The sequence below is a fragment of the Saimiri boliviensis genome, chromosome 6 (assembly GCF_048565385.1).
Source record: "Saimiri boliviensis isolate mSaiBol1 chromosome 6, mSaiBol1.pri, whole genome shotgun sequence".
NCBI classification, from domain to species: Eukaryota; Metazoa; Chordata; class Mammalia; order Primates; family Cebidae; genus Saimiri; species Saimiri boliviensis.
In genome coordinates, this window is record NC_133454.1 from 127904259 (window position 1) to 127921042 (window position 16784).

At 51.0% G+C, this 16784-nt stretch overlaps 1 non-coding gene across 1 annotated transcript; it reads left to right on the forward strand.

The window, feature by feature from the left end:
* The first annotated feature begins 1446 nt into the window (after positions 1-1446).
* Positions 1447-1508, forward strand: LOC120364792 (U7 small nuclear RNA). Its single transcript, XR_005579932.1, has one exon. It is a non-coding gene; the product is annotated as a U7 small nuclear RNA (small nuclear RNA).
* Positions 1509-16784: the final 15276 nt, after the last annotated feature.

Here is a 16784-nt window from a genome sequence, read left to right on the forward strand (position 1 = left end):
GAGGCAGAAAGGCCCCAGTGTGCCCTGGGGGGCTGTTGGCCTGAAGGGTGTTGCCCGGGGCCAGGGTCCTACAGGAGGAGGCTCTAGATTAGCCTTGGGTGGGGCAGCAGAGCACATTTGGCTTCCTCAGCAGAAACCGGGACAAAAATGAGCAAAGCTGACAGCTGTCATGGCTGGAGGCTATCCCTGTCAGGGAGGCTGGGGGTTATCCCTGCGGGGGAGGCTGGGGGTTATCCCTGTGGGGTAAGGCTGGGGGTTATCCCTGTGGGGTGAGGCTGGGGGTTATCCCTGTGGGGTGAGGCTGGGGGTTATCCCTGTGGGGTAAGGCTGGGGGTTATCCCTGTGGGGTGAGGCTGGGGGTTGTCCCTGGGAGGGGGAGGCTGGGGTTGTACCTCCAGGCTCAAAATGCTTGTCCCAGTCTAAAATGACCTGTGGTCTGAGCAAATGTACCGCGCCTGCCTTGTTTTTCAGTTGTGTGGTGATGCCATTGAGACATCCACTCAGAACCACAGAAACACTTCCTCTCCTGTCCGCCCGGATGGTTCTGGATACAGGAACTTGGGTTGTGGAAGGATCCATCCTGGGCCCTCATGGAGAGCAGGGAAGGGGCTGATCTGTGAGAGAAGGAGCCCACCCAGAGTCCCACGCCCCCATCCAGGACCTGATTTGAACTCTGGCCCAGGCTGGCCACTGGAGCCAGGCCTCACTTTCCCCACCTGTAGTGCAGGATGCAGGCAGCCTCCGGGCCTCTTCAACCCTGGCCAGGCTAGAAGTTGGAGCAGATGTGACCCCCACTAGGGAGCTGAAGCACCCACGTCTGTGAAACGTCTGCTGTGGGTTCTGGGAATGTCTTATCCGAATGAGCAGAGCTGTTTCCAGATGGAGCTGATGTCTCCGGAGACACCACTGTCCTTGGCAGCCCAGGCTGCTGGGAGTTACCGTGAAGACTCACAGCGGATGGGTGAGGAGCCTGGGTCCGCCTGGGCACGGAGTGGATCAGCAGGGTTTGTGGGAACCCTGGTCCTGTGCGAGACGGAACCCAGAGGCTGAGGAGGGAAGGTGGTGGCAGGGAGAGGGATGGGGTGGCCCAGGGATATCATGCTTGAGGTTGTGTCTCCAGAGCTCCACTGACCTGGGTTCAAATCCTGGTTCCACCCCTTTCTGCCTGGGTTACCTTGAGTCAGTTACTTAACTTCCCTGAGCCTCTGTTTCTTCATTATTGAAGGAAGTTAATGATTTCAGCTCTGAGTTACTTCGGAATTTGTGGCTGATATTAAAAAAAAATGACTTGAGGTGCTGGAGGCAGTGGGTCAGGCCTGTAACCCCAGCACTTTGGGAGGCTGAGGTGGGCAGATCATGGAGCTCAGGAGTCCAAGACCAGCCTGGCTAACATGGTGAAACCCCATCTCTACTAAAAATACTACTAAAGTCTCTTTTTAAAAAAATTAGTGTTACAGCTGTTTTAGAATTTGTCTAGCAGGATTTCCGGTTTTTGCCAGAAAGCCCTTTAAAAGAAAAATTAGCCGGCCGTGGTGGCAGATGCCCATAGTCCCAGCTACTCTGGCGGCTGAAGCAGGAGAATCACTTGAACCCGGGAGGGCACTGGGCCTAGATCACACCACTGCACTCCAGCCTGGGCAACAGAGCGAGACTCTGTCTCAAAAAAAAAAAAAAAAAAAAAAAAGAAAAAAGAAAAAGAAAAAGAAAAAGAAAGAAATAGACTTGCAGTAACGAGCTAAAAAGGTGGACTTCTCCCAGGTGCAGCTCTGGGACCTCAGGGACAGGAAGGCAGCCAGGCCTCGGGGCCCTGAGACCCGAGTGGAGGAATTCCTGCACTTGCTCAGTCCCCAGGCTCTACTTGCTGCCCTGTGGCTGCATTTCCTCTCTCTCCTCCTAGCCACCTGGAGGGCAGGAAGTGACATCCAACAGTAGGCTTCCATTCTTCAGACTGGGCTCCTGAACGAGAACTCTTTCTTAGTCCCAGTCCCAAATTCTGAAGGGACAGTTCTTGACTGATCTCGTTGGAGTCAGATGCCCAGTCTGGTCACTCCTACAATGGTGGGTTGGGTTGGGGATGGGGGGCCTCATGGCACAGAAAGGCTGCCAGGCACCGGCCAGTGCAGGTGAGGAGAGGTGGTGACGGGAGTCTCTGGGAGCTCACAGATGGATCCCACAACTGATGCAAGTCAGGAATGGAGCTCCGGTCTTTTGAATGCCTGCCCTAGGTTGGGTTCCCTTCAGTAGCACCTTGGACAGGGGCTTTTGCATAAGTGGGTCTTGAGGGTGCCTGCTAGGGAGAACCCTGTATAGAAGTGAAGGAAGCTGGCAGGACAGAAGCAGCAAGGCCTGCCCCAGCCTGCTCCCCTGGGAAGTTCTGGTGTGTGTGCATGACCCCACAGAACCATCCTGTGGGAAGCAGAAAAAAAGTTCCTCGTCAAACTTTCAAAAGTGTTAGGAATAATTGTTTGTTTTAAGGACTTTCTTCAAAGCCGTCTTGCTTTTGGCTTAATAACTCTTTGTTAAGCCCCCTCCTATGCAGCTGTTAGACACGCTCACAGGCACGTAGTACATTCTACATCCTTGTACTTTAACCAAGACGCCTGTGCTGGACGTGCTCACAGGCATGTCCCAGCTCGCAGCCCGTGCCCTTCCTTATTTGGACTTCCTTTTCGTTCTCCATTGCTTTTACCTGTTTTTTAAAGTTTTAAGTTATTATCTAATCGGGTTTTAGTTTAGATTGTGAGGTCTGGCTCCAATCAATGGAGATCAGACACAGCAGTAAGGACGACCCCAAATGCATAAGGCATAAATACGTCTGCTTTTCCTTTGTTCATTGTACTCTCATGGCAAGATGGCTAGTGAGGGTTCCCTTCCTGCAGGAAGTAAGTTGCCTTGCTGAGAGATCCTTTGTCTCAGTGCTGATTTTTCTTTGTGGCACCGAGCATCTGTTTCCAACAATCCCATCTTGAGGAAGGAAAGCTGAGCTCTTCCACCAGCCGTTTCTTAGGGGCTGCACAGAGGGAAGTGTAACGTTCAGGCCTCACTGAGCCAGGCAGCTCCCATTGGCTGAGCTGAGTTCTGCAGAAAGGGTACTGCAGTGAGCCGTGAGCACCAGAAATGGCTGGGGACTGGGTGCATGGAGCCATCAAGGGGACCCCGGCAGGGTGCATGGACGTCCATGGAAATCCTGGGGGCTGCAGACCAGCTAACGGGTGGGTGATGGACAAGTGCCAGGTGCTGGTCAGCAACACAGGCTGGCACCGCAGATGGGGCAGCCCCCAAACACAAAGCCGGAGGAAGTGAGGGAAAAGGAGTCCTGGGCTTGGCATGAGTTTGGGGAGCACTCCCTCCTCTGCCAATGTCTGCCTGTGTCCCCCCAACTCCACACAGTCCCCCCACAGAGGGACCCTTGGGGGAATGACCATCTAACCACCCCAGGAAAATAAAGACCAAGCACCGGGCTGTGGATTCACCTGTGCCCGGGACAATTCCATATTCAGATCCACTATGAACATGAAGCAAAGCTCAGGAAGTGTCGGCTGTGATTTTCAACTCTAAGCGATAATTCTCACTTATGAATCTTTCCATCACAATGACCCAGAAATGAGCTATGAAGAAGTTGAGATAATGCCATCAAAAGGGTCACGACGCCCTCATGATTCTCTTGACAGGCATGAATTGATATAATAATCAAAAAGCATTTTCACCATTAAGTGGCCCAGCAGCCTGCCAAGGCCATCGTGGCTGACGTTGGCATTACTCACGCACGTCGCCACCGCGTTCTGCCGGGAACATGCAGAATTAAGAAGCTAGGTTTCAAAATGCATAAAAACATTTTTCCAAATTTCTTTCTGGGGGGAATTTGCTAAGGGCCACAAGGCTTCAAGGATAATGATTCCTTCCAGTCATTTTCTTCACTTGATAAAAAAGTGGTAAAACGTAGAAAATAGAACGTTTACCGTTTTATACATTTCTAAGCATGTAGTTTGCTTATTGGCATTAGACACATTCACAATGTATCCATTTCCAAAACTTTCTTATTTTCCCCAGCAGAAGCTCTGTGCCTTTTAAACATGAGCTCCCCAGTCCTCCGTCCCGAGCCCTGGCAACCCCGAGTCTACTTTCTGTCCTGTGATTGTCCTGGATACCTCATGTCAGTGGAATCATGGAAGATCTGACTTTCTTTTTCAGACTTAGTCTCGCTCTGTCACTCAGGCTGTAGTGCAGTGGCACAATCTTGGCTCACTGCAGCCTCCGCCATCCGGGGTCAAACGATTCTCCTGCCTCAGCCTCCTGAGTAGCTGGGATTATAGCCCCACGCCACCATGCCCGGCTAATTTTTCTATTTTTAGTAGAGACAGGGTTTCTCCGTGTTGGCCAGGATCGTCTCGATCTCCTGACCTCGTGATCCACCAGGAGTTCGAGATAAGGGGTGATGGGGAGATGAGGGGTGGAGGGAGATGGGGTGTGGAGGGAGATGAGGGGTGGAGGGAGATGGGGTGTGGAGGGAGATGAGGGGTGGAGGGAGATGAGGGGTGGAGGGAGATGGGGGTGTTGGGGAGATGAGGTGTGGGGGAGGTGGGGGTGGTCCGGCCCTGAGCTGACTTGTCTTCTCCTGCATTCACGCTCCTCTGCCCACCCACCGCGGGTCCACCTGTAGCTCGGGCCACAGCTTAGCCAGCTGGGCTGGACTTTCCACATCAGGCTCCAGGAGGCTCCACTCCCTCTAGCACCCCACTAGCCACCCAGAGCGCCAAGGCCAGAGCTGTGTTGGCTCCAGCCCCCCACCTGCCCTCAGCCCCAAGGTCACCTGCAATTCACTGTGGGAGCGGGGGGAGATCAGAGGCCCTGCCCCGCCTTCCCCACTTGGGCCCCCTTTGTCAACTGAAAAGTTTCTCTGAAAAAACTGCACACTGGCAATATGTTTTGCAGTGGGCCAAAAGATTTCCCACATATTACGTCCTCTGAGACTGGGAAAGCCACCCCTCCCCATGCAAGGCTCCCACCAGCATGATACCCAAACTACCTTGGCAGTGCCACATGTGCCTGGGCCTCACACTGAACTTCACCACCTGCTACCCCCGTGCCCCGCCCTGCAGCCTCCACCCCCAGCCGTGCCCTCAAAGCCTCTGGGTCAGTGATGACTTGGATTCAGAAAGAAAACGACAGAGGAAAGTCCTGTAAAGGGTCCCACCATGCCCCATGGTGGGTACAGAAAGCCACCAAAGGAGCCAAATGATTATATTTCAGACATATGGCAAAGAAGTCAGACTTAATGCGACTCCAAGTGAATCACGCGAACCTGCAAAGTGGGTCAGCCCTCTGGACAGCTGAGAGCTGAATGGTTTTCATCTGTCTCAGAGCTCAACTGTACCTGGAATTGCGGGTGTGGGTGGAAATGAGGGGCTGCTGTTTCTCCCAGCCCCTCCTTTCCCACCCACATTCTCCCTCGAGGTGACCAAGTCTCACGGTGTGCCCGCTGTTACTCATTCTGTTTTAAGAACTTTTCTTTCTGGACATGTTATTCTTGGGGAAAATATGTCTTTATTACTATATCTGCTTCTTGGGAACAGGAACATTTCAAGATAACTTTGAAATCTCTTCTTGGTTAACACACTATAGTGCAAACAGTCATTTTCACAGTGGAACTTTTTTTTTTTTTTAAGACAGAGTGTCGCTCTGTTGCCAGGCTGGAGTGCAATGGCATGATCATGGCTCACTGCAACCTTCGCCTCCCGGGTTCAAGCGATTCTCCTGCCTCAGCCTCCCGAGTAGCTGGGATTACAGGTATCCGCCACTATGCCCGGGCAATTTCTGTGTTTTTAGTAGAGATGGGATTTCACCATGTTGGCTAGGCTGTTTTGGAACTCCTGACATCACGTGATCCACCTGCGTTGGCATCCCAAAGTGCTGGGATTACGGGCATGAGCTACCACGTCCGGAGGCAGAACTATTTTCAGAAGGAGAAAGTGAACGCTGTATTCTTTTCTCCCTTGTCAGAGCTTTGAGACTGAGTTGTCTGGAGGTTACCTGTGACTGTCTTAGCAATAAAAATGAGTTGTGTTATTTCAAAACTGAAATAGCAAAACGAGCATTCGTATCGCAAGTTACATGTGTCTTGCCCCAGCTGGACAATCATAAGCCAAAAGACGCAAGAGACCATTCTTCCCGAAACCACGGAGTGGGTTAGGACCGGCTTTGCGGGCTCCACTGCTGCTGGTGGCCTGGGCAAGGTTGCCGGTGCCCTCCCCCGAGGCTGGCATGATGTCACACACTTCTGCAGCAGAGAGGGGAGTGCCTCCCTGCCGGACAGTGGGTGTCCTGCTAGTGCTGGGCGCGCCCACCCCAGTGCGCTCCCACACGGAGGGCAGTGGGTGACCTGGGGAGCATCTCGGCCCTTGGATGCCACCCTGGAACATTCCCAGCTGACCGGGAGTCACAGGGGGCTGCTGGTAGTGTCTGCAGCGCTGCTATACACCTACCAGGGTCAGCCGGCCCAGAGTTCGTTCCCTGGCCTGGGATAGGAGTTCAAGACCAGCATGGTCAACATGGTGAAACCTTGTCTCTACTGAAAACACCCCTCCAGCTGTGACGGCAGCCCTGTCGGCTCTCACCTGGAAACTTACTTCCTTGACTTACTTGGACCCACCTGGGGCTGAGGCTGGGCCGGGTGGGCGGGCAGCAGCCAGGGGGCGGGGAGTGGCCAGGAGCCGGGGCTTTCTCTGGGTCTCCCCCTTCCAACAGTGGACAGCTTCCTGCCCCCCAGATCCCACCCTGACTCCCTTTTCTCCAGAAGGGCCGAGCCCCAGCCCCACCCAGCCTTGTGTCCTCAGGAAGGTGATCGCCAACCTGGGTTTCAGTTTCTCCCTCCGAAACCAGGGCAAGGAGCGAAGCTGACGGGGAGACTTTCAGAACAAGGTTCAAACTCTCCTCCTGCAGGGGGAAGCAGGGGGTGCTCCGGCCTAGAGGGTGGCCTGGCCGCCCCCAAAGGGCCTTCCCAGCTGGGGGCTGCGGACAGTGGAGGGCGAGTGTCCTCCTGGAAGGTTTTCAGGCACAAGGGGGACCAAATTGTGGAGACGTCGGAACGGGTCCTGGGAGTGAGCCAGAACCCCTGAGGTCCCTCCCGGGAAGGGGTTCAGCAGGGGACAGCACAGCCATTCCCTCCCCAGTCTCTGGGGACCGAGGCCAGGCCACAGACGCTCCACCCCAGATGCAGAAGAGGTGGCTGGCGGGAGGCCTTTCTCCGGGGACGCTGGGCGCGCCGCAACTCGGTGGGACATCGGGACATCCCTCCGGAGCCCAAGCCTGCTTCCTTTCCTTCCCGCAGAGCCAGCTCTGGAGGGGTCCTGGGCGTGCTGACCACCCGGCCCTGCCTCTTGCCGGGCATGCCCCAGGAGCTCGGTCTTTGAGCCTGAGGCCTCTGAGCCAGGCAGGGCGTCCGGTGCCCGTGTCACTGCAGGGGCTGGCGTTGCCACAGTGGCCCTTGAGGCAAGAGTCAGACCCTGCTTCGAGGGCCGTGGGAAAAGCAGCCCCCGGGAACCCGTTTTGAACCTGCGTCCTGTGAAACCGCAGACCCTCCTCAGGCCCCTCCAGCACTGCTTTCGGGGACGGGCAGGTGGAGGGGAGGAGGTGCCGCTATGGGAGGCTCTGCAGTCCCCGGGAGCCCCTCCCAGGGGACGTCTGGCCTTTCTGCACCTTGTTCGAGAAAGAGCATCCTCCTGTGGTGGGGTGAGGACTGGCCCTGCCCTCTGCCCCTCAGATCCGGCCTGGCCAATCGGCAGCTTCCTTTCTCTTGGTCTCAGAGACTGCTTTAGAGAGGGGCATGTGCCTTCATTCAACATAATGACGTCAGTCCTGAGAACGGTTCTGTGTTGGGTGGCCTTGCTGAGTCTGGAGCTCAGGGCATCCCTACTGCTTCCATCTGGGGAATACTACGTGCTAATGAGGCTCTTGTAGAAGCAAGCAGAGTTGGCAGTTGTCTGAGTTTGATGTCTAAGCCCCTGGATCCAGCCTGACCTGAGCTCCTACTACACATGGACTCTAAATTACCTGAGTCAATATATTCCCAGTGCTGCTCAGGCTGGTTCGAGTTAGGTTTTGTTACAACCGGGAGAAACCTAATTCAACCCTCTCCTCAAATCTTGTTCTTTTGAAAGGAATGGCTCAAGTTCCACCCCTCCCTGGTCATCCCAGCCCATCATGAGGCCCCGCTGCTCTCTGACACTTGCTGGGATGGGCTTAGATTCCAAATCCAGAAGCCATAAAATGAAAGATTGATAAATTCGACGGCATTGAAAAAAAAGACAAATCTCTGCATAGCAAAACAAACAAGCAAATCGCATAAGCAAAGTCAAGGACGCATGTATGCAACTCATGCCAGAGGCCAAAGCTTTACATCTTCCTAATATATTAACAATTCTAGGCTGGGCACGGTGGCTCACGCCTATGACTCTGAGAGGTCAGGGTGGGCGGATTGCTTGAGGCCAGGAGTTTAAGACCAGCCTGGGCAACATAAGGAGACTCCATCTCTACAGAAAAAAAAAAAAAGGAAAAGAAAGAAAAAAATTAGCTGAGCATGGTGGCATGCACCTGTAGTCCTAGCTACCAGGAAGACTGAGGCAGAAGGATAGCTTGAGCCCAGGAGGTCAAGGTTACAGTGAGTTATGGTCACGTCACTGCATTCCAGCTTGGCCAACAGAGCAAGACCCTCTCTCAAAAAAATAAATAAAAATTAGAACCCCAAAATTCCTTAAAATTGGGTGAGTTGTGAGGAGGGAAGAAAGACAAACATTACAAAAGAAAAAGTAGTCAGGCAGGTGGAGGCTCTCACCTGTAATCCCAGCCCTTTGGGAGGCCAAGATGGGAGGATCAATTGAGTCTAGGAGTTTGAGACCAGCCTGGGCAACATCGTGAGACTTTGTCTCTATTAAAAATAAAAAATCCCTAGCAAGGCATGGTGGTGCACACGTGTGGTCGCAGCTACTGGGGAGGCTGAGGATGGAGGATGGCTTGAGCCCAGGAAGTCAAGGTTGCACTGTGCCATGATTATGCCACTGCACTCCAGCCTGCGGGACAGAGCAAGATCCTTTCTCAAAAAAACTGAAAAAAGGTTTTTTTTCAGTTTTTGTATACTTTAAGTTCTGGGATACCTGTGCAGAATGTGCAGGTTTGTTACGTAAGTACACACGTGCCATGGTGGTTTGCTGCACCCATCAACCCATCATCTAGGTTTTAAGCCCTGCATGCATTAGGTATTTCTCCTAATGCTGTCCCTCCACTGCCACCCAATCCCTGACAGGCCGCCTTGTGTGATGTTCCTCTCCCTCTGTCCATGTGTTCTCATTGTTCAACTACCACTTATGAGTGAGAACACGCAGTGTTCGGTTTTTGGTTCCTGTGTTAGTTTGCTGAGAATGATGGTTTCCAGCTTCATCCAAAGTTTTTCTCCCATTCTATTGGTTGCCTGGTTCACTCTGATGATAGTTTCTTTTGCTGTGCAGAAACGCTTTAGTTTAATTAGCTCTCATTTGTCAATTTTGGCTTTTGTTGCCATTGCTTTTGGTGTTTTAGTCATGAAGTCCTTGCCCATGCCTGTGTCCCGTCCTGACTGGTATTGCCTAGGTTTTCTACTAGGGTTTTTATGGTTTTAGGTCTTACGTTTAAGTCTTTCATCCATCTTGAGTTATTTTTTGTATAAGGTGTCAGGAAGGGATCCAGTTTCTGCTTTCTGCACATGGCTAGCCAGTTTTCCCAACACCATTTATTAAACAGGGAATCCTCTCCCCATTGCTTGTTTTTGTCAAGCTTGTCGAAGATCAGACGGTTGTAGATGTGTGTGTTATTTCTGACACCTCTGTTCTGTTTCGTTTTCTATATATCTGTTTTGGTACCAGTACCATGATGTTTTGGTTACTGTAGCCTTGTAGTATAGTTTAAAGTCAGGTAGCGTAATGCCTCCAGCTTTGTTCTTCCTGCTTAAGATTATCTGGGCTATACAGGCTCTTTTTTGGTTCCATATGAAATTTAAATTAGTTTTTTCTAGTTCTGTGAAGAAAGTTAATGGTAGCTTGATGGGAATAGCATTGAATCTATAAATTACTGTGGGCAGTATGGTCATTTTCAAGATATTGATTATTCCTATCCGTGAGCATAGACTGCTTTTCCATTTGTTTGTGTCCTCTCTTATTTCCTTGAGCAGTGGTTTGTAGTTCTTCTTGAAGAGGTCCTTGTAAATTGTATTCGTCGGTATGTTATTCTATTTGTAGCAATTGTGAGTGGAGCACACTCATGATTTGGCTCTCTGTCTGTTATTGGTGTATAGGAATGCTTGTGATTTTGCACACTGATTTTGTATCCTGAGACTTTGCTGAAGTTGCTTATCAGCTTAAGGAGTTTTTGGGCTGAGATGATGGGGGAATGCTTCCAGCTTTTGCCCATTCAGTATGCTATTGACTCTGGGTTTGACATAAATAGCTCTTATTATTTTGAGATATGTTCCTTCAATACCTAGTTTATTGAGTGCTTTTAGCATGAAGGGTGTTGAATTTTATCAAAGGTCTGTTCTGCATCTATTGAGATAATCATGTGGTTTTTGTCATTGGTTCTATTTATGTGACAGATCATGTTTATTGATTTGCGTATGTTGAATCAGCCTTGCATCCCAGGGATGAAGCCGACTTGAATGTGGTGGATAAGCTTTTTGATGTGCTGCTGAATTTCGTTTGCCAATATTTTATTGAGGATTTTTGCATTGATGTTCATCAGGGATATTGGCCTGAAATTTTCTTTTTTTTGTTGTGTTTCTGCCAGGTTTTGGTATCAGGATGATGCTGGCCTCATAAAATGAGTTAGAAAGGAGTCCCTCTTTTTCTGTTGTTTGAAATAACTTCAAAAGGAATGATACCAGCTCCTCTTTGTACATCTGGTACAATTCAGCTGTGAATCCGTCTGGTCCTGGGCTTTTTTGGTTTGTAGGATATCGATTACTGCCTCAATTTCAGAACTTGTTATTGGTCTATTCAGGGATTCAACTTCTTCCTGGTTTAGTCTTGGGAGGGTGTATGTGTCCAGGAATTTGTCAATTTCTTCTAGATTTTCTAGGTTATTTGTGTAGGGGTGTTTATAGTATTCTCTGATGGTAGTCTGTATTTCTGTGGGATTAGTGGTGATATTCCCTTTATCATTTTTTATTGTGTCTATTTGATGGGTTTTTTTAAATTTAAAAAACAGAGAGATTTGACCCATTTATGCCTGAAAATGTCCTAGTCTGTTTCTGTTTTCATTATTGAAAAAAAAAAAAATTTTTTTAACCCTGGAGGGAAAAAAGTACTTTGAACCCCAAAATATAATTTTGTTTTCTTAAATGCACATAGAATAATAAAATGCAGCTGAGGTTGGGAGTGCGATTTTTAATTGTCTTGAAAGCTGGGAGTCCTTCTGACCCAATGTCACTGTCCGTGAGCTCTGGCCAGCAGGGAAGCACGCTGCGTGTATAACGTGTCCAGAACAAGGAACTGCGTCCCTGGGAACGGTCTGGCCAGGTGTGTGGGCCGAGTGTTTGGGGAGGAGAAGCCAGCTGGGCAGCTGGAGGGACGCAAAGGCGTTGGAGGACCTCGCGTGCCGATCAAACGCTTGAGCTTGATCTTTAGAGAATAACGAAGCTACCGAGGTCTCCTAGCAAGAGGGAGTTATGGTGAGGTCTGCATTTTGCAAAGCTCCAGCCGGCTGCTGCAGAGTGGGGCCTGGAAAGGAAAGGAAGTCAGAACTGCATGGAGCACACAGCAGAGCCAGAATTCTTTGAGATTTTCCCACTGAGGGGCGGGTCTGTTTCTCTACCCTCTTGCCTCTGGGCTGAGCCTGTGTGTTAGTCCGTTTTCATGCTGCTCATAAAGACATACCTGAGACTGGGCAATTTATAAAAGAAGGAGGTTTCATGGACTCACAGTGACACGTGGCTGTGGAGGCCTCACATCACAGTGGAAGGTGAAAGGCATGTCTCACATGGCGACAGATAAGAGAAGAGAGCTTGTGCAGGGAAACTCCCCTTTATAAAACCATCAGATCTCAGAAGACATATTCACTATCATGGGAATAGCACGGGAAAGAACCACCCCCCATGAGTCAATTACCTCCGTGGGGTCCCTCCACAACATGTGGAAATTGTGGGAGCTACAATTCAAGAGGTGATTTGGGTGGGGACATAGGCAAGCCTTGACCTATAGAACATGACAGAAGTGATGTGCTGGTTCCAGGCTTAGCCTTCGAGAGGCTTCCTTTTGCTTCCTCCTGCTTGGAGCCCAGCCACCATACTGGGAGGAAGCCCAAGCAGCTACATGGAGGAGAATGAAGAGCCCGGGCTCCCATCTCTAGCTGAGGCCTGAGCCTCCAACCAGCATTCACTCACCAGCCATGAGTCTTCTTCCTTGAAAGTGGATCTGCCAGCCCCAGAGGGGCCACCCTAAGTGATGGTGCATGGCACAGAAATGAGCTATCCCCACCCATACTACAAAATCGCAAGCAAATACATATTGTTGCTTTAGGCAACTAAGTTTTGGGGTAATTTCTTATGTGGCAATAAATACCTGAAACACGGCTCATGGGAGGCTGTGAAAGAGAACTTGGCTCTGTGGGCTCGAAACTGGGGCCTGGGCAGTGGCTGGAAGAAGCCTGCTGCCGGATTGACAGCTGGTCCCGTGTTTTGTTTCCTGCGAAAATCACAGCAACTTCCTTCCCACCCTCGGCCCCATCACACACAGTCTTCAGTCTCCCTGGTGATGCACCCCAGGCAGGGGGCTGCCGTCCGGACAGCTCGCAAGACAGCTGTGCTCCCGGAAACGGAGGGCCCTGGCGATGGTAATTGGCAATGTCCTTCCTTTGGGAAGTCAGCTCGATGCTTCAAATACAATAACAGGGTTTGAGAATTTAATCTTCCTCCAGGGTTACTATTTATTCCGCTGTCCACACATCACAGGGGAAGAAAGCTCTTACCACGAAGGATCTGTCAACCTGGTTTTCTCTTAATTAGTGTGTATGTCCATTTTTCTACCAGTTCTGTGTCTTCTTTGACAAAAATATGGAGCACAGCAAGCCGTGTCCTCAGAGCAGAGCTAGATCCCAGGTACTTCTCTGTGGAAGCGAGAGAGCCTCGTGGAGTGCGTTGCTGTTGGACAGCTCATGTCTACACCTCAGTCCTGGAGGATACGGGCTCCCCACCTTCCAGGGACACCGGTACTGCACGTTGTACTAGAACACAGGACCCCGGTTAAATTGGAACTTCAGACAAAACAAAGAATGTCTTAGTATGATACATCCCAAAGACCTCATGGGACGTACTTACACTCAAAAACCATTCACTGTCCATCTGATGTTTACGTTTCACTGCGTGTTCTGTATGTTTAGTCACCTAGGGGGCCACTTGGAATTAAAAAAGGAGCCAACCACCAACTACAAAGCAGGAAGGGCTCAGGGAAAGCTGGGGTTCGGGTGGGCAGGAAAGTCCCGGGGGAAGATGTGACAGAAGGTCAAGGAGGACCCTGCAGGGAAGAGGGTTCGGCAGAGCCTGGGCAGCTCCACCAGTTTCTTTCTTTTTTATTGAGACAGAGCCTCACTCTGTCACCCAGGCTGGAGTGCAGTGGCGCAATCTCAGCTCACTGCAACCTCCGTCTCCTGGGTTCAAGAGATTCTCCTGCCTCAGCCTCCCGAGTAGCTGGGATTACAGGTGCACACTGCCACACCCAGCTAATTTTTGTATTTTTCAGTAAAGACGGGGTTTTACCATGTTGGTCAGGCTAGTCTTGAACTCCTGACCTCAGATGATCCACCGGCCTCCCAAAGTGCTGGGATTACGGGCGTGAGCCACTGCACCCAGCCTCTTTTTATTTTACTTTATTCTATTTTGAGATGGAGTCTCACCCTGTCACCCAGGCTGGAGCGCAATGGCCCCATCTGGGCTGACTTACAAACTCCCCCTCTTGGATTCAAGTGATTCTCCTGCCTCAGCCTCCTGAGTAGCTGGCACTTCAGGCACCTGCCACCACGCCTGGCTAATGTTTGTAGTTTTTTAGTAGAGACGAGGTTTCACCATGTTGGCCAGGCTGGTCTTGAACTCCTGACCTCAAGTGATCCACCCATCTTGGCCTCCCAAAGTGCCGGGATTACAGATGTGAGTCATCGTGCCCCGCCACCAGATTTTCTTTTCTTTTCTTTCTTTTTTGAGTCTTGTTCTGTCACCCAGGCTGGAGTGCCGTGGTACCATCTTGGCTCACTGCAACCTTTCTTCCTTGCAGAGGGGTGCTGGGGAGCTGGGTTGGGTTGGGTGGGTGAGGTTCTTGCCTTGGGTATAAAATGTGTGGGTGCCAAAAAAACTCAGTGATCAGGATAAATAACATTTCAGTGTGATATTTGTAAGTTCAAATTTTGATGAACAAATTATCAAACATATAAATAACGTTCCTTAAACACGGAACTCCTGTATCAGCCAGCAACTGAATTCCTAGGTATAGGAACAGAAGACAGATGTCCACACAGGTCCCTGCACACAGATGTTCATAGCAGCAGTCTTCATACACACCAAAGCGGGAGGCAACTCAACTGTGGATGAGCTGATGGCTGGATAAAAAGTGGTCTATCCACATAATGGAATATTACTCAGCCATGAAAAGGAATGAAATATTCATGCTACAACACAGGTAAACCTCAAAACATGCTGAGTGAAAGAAGGCAGACCCCAAAGGCCACAGATTCCATGATTCCATTTATATGAAATGTCCAGAACAGACAAATGGAACCGATTCCTCCCGACAGCCCTCAGAATGTGCGATGGTGCACCTCTGTTGTTCAAGCTGCCTAGTTTGTGGTACTTTGCTGTGGCAGCCCAAGCTGACAACAGTGTTCGCTCAGCGAAAATGTTAAAAGTTAGCTGGCATCCAGCTGGGTGTTTGGGGAAAGAGGCGCTTAGACTCTAAGGGGCTGTAAACGGGTGCAGTCTTTCCAGAAGGTTATTTGGTGGCTTCTTTTTTTGTTTGTTTTGTTTTTTGAGACGAAGTCTCACTCTGTTGCCCAGGCTGGAGTGCAGTGGCGCGATCTCGGCTCACTGCAACCTCCACCTCCCTGGTTCAAGCAATTCTCCTGTCTCAGCTTCCCGAGTAGCTGGGACTACAGGCGCCCACCACCACGCCCGGCTCATTTTTGTATTTTTAGTAGAGAGGAGTTTTTGCCACGTTGGCCAGGATGGTCTTGAACTCCTGACCTCAGGTGATCTGCCTGCCTGGGCCTCCCAAAGTGCTGGGATTACAGCCACCGTGCCAGGCCACATTGGCAGAAGTTCTGCTAGAAGCATGAGTGGCAGAACCTGCATCTCTCTCTCTCTCTTTTTTTTTTTTTTTTTTTTTTTTTTGAGACGGAGTTTTGCTCTTGTTACCCAGGCTGGAGTGCAATGGCGCGATCTCGGCTCACCACAACCTCCACCTCCTGGGTTCAGGCAATTCTCCTACCTCAGCCTCCTGAGTAGCTCAGATTACAGGCACGCGCCACCATGCCCAGCTAATTTTTTGTATTTTTAGTAGAGATGGGGTTTCACCATGTTGACCAGGATGGTCTCGATCTCTTGACCTTGAGATCCGCCCGCCTCGGCCTCCCAAAGTGCTGGGCTTACAGGCGTGAGCCACCGCGCCCAGCCCTCCTGCATCTCTTTTAAAAATTGTTAAAGAGTGGTATGATTATGTGTGGTTTTCACTGTGTGCTTCACATTTTTCTTGTCATTTGCAAATAATAATTACTTTAACAATAAGCATTTAGAATAAACTAAGTCAATATCGAGACTACAATTCTATTAGAGCCAGTGTTCAAGGGAGGGGTCCTGTGAGGTCTTTTCCTTCCCTGCCTCCTCTGAGGGCTGCACAGTTGTCTGGCTTGAAATCCAGGTAACTCCAGATGACTGGCCGGTGCCCTTAAAACCCCGCGCTGCTGACCCGTCCCTGCCTCATTTCGTTTCTATGGAGACCCTGTCGGGTATTTCAAGGCGAGGAAGTGGTGCTTCACGCAGGCTCAAGGCGGTGTGGCTGCCAGTGCGGAGGCCAGAACTGAGCCTGGGCATCTCCGGCCTCTGTGTGGTTTCCTAGGCTGGGTCTGAGGATGAACAAGGCTGATGCCATCCAGCCTGACTCACCTGGGCTGGGGGGCGGCGTGGGGAGGAGTGTCCCCTGTCAGCCCACACCCAGAAATCTCCACCAGCCAGTGAACTTGTGGGGACTGCTGGTCAGCTCCAGGCAGGCTGGCAGGTGACCTCTGCAGGGGACCCCTCCTTCCAGAAGGCCGTAGTCAGTACCGCACAGTGGGCTGATCTGGTCACAGCTTTAGCTCTTCCCAACACCGCTTCCCTCCCACAGTGACCCGTGCATCTGGTGCTCCCTAACTGATGGGATTCAACTGCTGTCCACCACGCTGGGTGAGCTGGGGACAAAGCGGGGGACGCTGTCACCCAACGAGAGACGCAGTTCAGAACGGGGGCAGCTGAGGCCACCCCTGGGGTGAGCAGCTGAAATGTGCCTGGTTCTAAATTTACAGCAACAGGAAGCAACAGAGAGGACTCCCCCAGACAAAATGGGGAGAGAGGAAGCAGGAACTAGCCAGAAACGCTGCAAGCCCATTCACTGAAAGGTTAGGACCAGCCCCAGTGAGCCACTGCGGGAGAAGTCTGATGGTGGACACCCTTGGAGGCCCTCAGAGGGAGGGGCCAGGAGTGACAGGGGCGAGGAGCTTGCCTGGGAGCTGGGCAGTCGCTCCTG